Here is a 3,061-nt window from a genome sequence, read left to right on the forward strand (position 1 = left end):
AAAAAGGGTCAGAAGAAATGGTTCGATCCTCTTATTTTGATTTCTCGAACCGAGAGATCCATGAATCGGGATCCTAATGCATATAGATACAAATGGTCCAATGGGAGCAAGAATTTCCAGGAACATTTCATTTCTGAGCAGAAGAGCCATTTTCATTTTCAAGTAGTGTTCGATCGATTACGTATTAATCAATATTCGATTGATTGGTCTGAGGTTATCGATAAAAAAGATTTGTCTAAGTCACTTCGTTTCTTTTTGTCCAAGTTACTTGTTTTTTTGTCCAAGTTTCTTCTCTTTTTGTCTAACTCACTTCCTTTTTTCTTTGTGAGTTTCGGGAATATCCCCCTTCATAGGTCCGAGATCCACATCTATGAATTGAAAGGTCCGAATGATCAACTCTGCAATCAGTTGTTAGAATCAATAGGTCTTCAAATCGTTCATTTGAAAAAATTGAAACCCTTCTTATTGGATGATCATTATACTTCCCAAAAATCGAAATTCTTGATCAATGGAGGAACAATATCACCATTTTTGTTCAATAAGATACCAAAGTGGATGATTGACTCATTCCATACTAGAAATAATCGCAGGAAATCCTTTGATAACACGGATTCCTATTTCTCAATGATATCCCACGATCAAGACAATTGGCTAAATCCCGTGAAACCATTTCATAGAAGTTCATTGATATCTTCTTTTTATAAAGCAACTCGACTTCGATTCTTGAATAATCCACATCACTTCTGCTTCTATTGTAACAAAAGATTCCCTTTTTATGTGGATTATGTGGAAAAGGCCCGTATCAATAATTATGATTTTACGTATGGACAATTCCTCAATATCTTGTTCATTCGCAACAAAATATTTTCTTTGTGCGGCGGTAAAAAAAAAACATGCTTTTTTGGAGAGAGATACTATTTCACCAATCGAGTCACAGGTATCTAACATATTCATACCTAACGATTTTCCACAAAGTGGTGACGAAAGGTATAACTTGTACAAATCTTTCCATTTTCCAATTCGATCCGATCCATTCGTTCGTCGAGCTATTTACTCGATCGCAGACATTTCTGGAACACCTCTAACAGAGGGACAAATAGTCAATTTTGAAAGAACTTATTGTCAACCTCTTTCAGATATGAATCTATCTGATTCAGAGGGGAAGAACTTGCATCAGTATCTCAATTTCAATTCAAACATGGGTTTGATTCACACTCCATGTTCTGAGAAATATTTACCATCCGAAAAGAGGAAAAAACGGAGTCTTTGTCTAAAGAAATGCCTTGAGAAAGGGCAGATGTATAGAACCTTTCAACGAGATAGTGCTTTTTCAACTCTCTCAAAATGGAATCTATTCCAAACATATATGCCATGGTTCCTTACTTCGACAGGGTACAAATATCTAAATTTGCTATTTTTAGATACTTTTTCAGACCTATTGCCGATACTAAGTAGCATCCAAAAATTTGTATACATTTTTCATGATATATATGATCCATGCATAATATCATGGCGAATTCTTCAGAGAAAATTGTGTCTTCTACAATGGAATCTGATAAGTGAGATTTCGAGTAAGTGTTTACCTAATCTTCTTCTGTCCGAAGAAATGATTCATCGAAATAATGAGTCACCATCGATATCGACACATCTGAGATGGCCAAATGTTCGGGAGTTCCTCTATTCAATCCTTTTCCTTCTTCTTATTGCTGTATATCTCGTTCGTACACATCTTCTCTTTGTTTCTCGAGCCTATAGTGAGTTACAGACAGAGTTCGAAAAGGTCAAATCTTTGATGATTCCATCATACATGATTGAGTTGCGAAAACTTCTGGATAGGTATCCCAGGAATTCTTTCTGGTTAAAGAATCTCTTTCTAGTTGCTCTGGAACAATTAGGAGATTCTCTAGAAGAAATATGGGGTTCTGCTTCTGGTGGCAACATGCTATGGGGTGGCGGTCCCGCTTATGGGGTCAAATCAATACGTTCGAAGAAGAAAGATTGGAATATCAATCTCATCGATCTCATAAGTATCATACCAAATCCCATCAATCGAATCGCTTTTTCGAGAAATACGAGACATCTAAGTCATACAAGTAAAGAGATATATTCATTGATAAGAAAAAATGTGAACGGTGATTGGATTGATGAGAAAATCCAATCCTGGGTCTCGAACAGTGATTCGATTGATGATAAAGAAAGAGAATTCTTGATTCAGTTCTCCACCTTAACGACAGAAAAAAGGATTGATCAAATTCTATTGAGTCTGACTCATAGTGATCATTTATCAAAGAATGACTCTGGTTATCAAATGATTGAACAACCGGGAGTAATTTACTTACGATACTTAGTTGACATTCATAAAAAGTATCTAATGAATTATGAGTTCAATACATCCTGTTTAGCAGAAAGACGGACATTCCTTGCTCATTATCAGACAATCACTTATTCACAAACCTCGTGTGGGGCTAATAGTTTTCATTTCCCATCTCATGGAAAACCCTTTTCGCTCCGCTTATTAGCCCTCCCCCCCTCTAGGGGTATTTTAGTGATAGGTTCTATAGGAACTGGACGATCCTATTTGGTCAAATACCTAGCGACAAACTCCTATCTTCCTTTCGTTACAGTATTTCTGAACAAGTTGCTGGATAAGAAGCCTAAGGGTTTTCTTATTGATGATAGTGACGATATTGATGATAGTGACGATATTGATGATAGTGGCGATATTGATGATAGTGACGATATCGACCGTGACCTTGATACGGAGCTGGAGCTTCTAACTATGATGAATGCGCTAACTAAGGATATGATGCTGGAAATAGACCGATTTTATATCACCCTTCAATTCGAATTAGCAAAAGCAATGTCTCCTTGCATAATATGGATTCCAAACATTCATAATCTGTATGTGACTGAGTCGAATTACTTATCCCTTGGTCTATTAGTGAACTATCTCTCCAGGGATTTTGAAAGATGTTCCACTACAAATATTCTTGTTATTGCTTCGACCCATATTCCCCAAAAAGTGGATCCCGCTCTAATAGCTCCGAATAAATTGAATACA

Source organism: Cucumis melo, unplaced genomic scaffold, assembly GCF_025177605.1.
Source record: "Cucumis melo cultivar AY unplaced genomic scaffold, USDA_Cmelo_AY_1.0 utg000466l, whole genome shotgun sequence".
Classification (NCBI taxonomy): Eukaryota; Viridiplantae; Streptophyta; class Magnoliopsida; order Cucurbitales; family Cucurbitaceae; genus Cucumis; species Cucumis melo.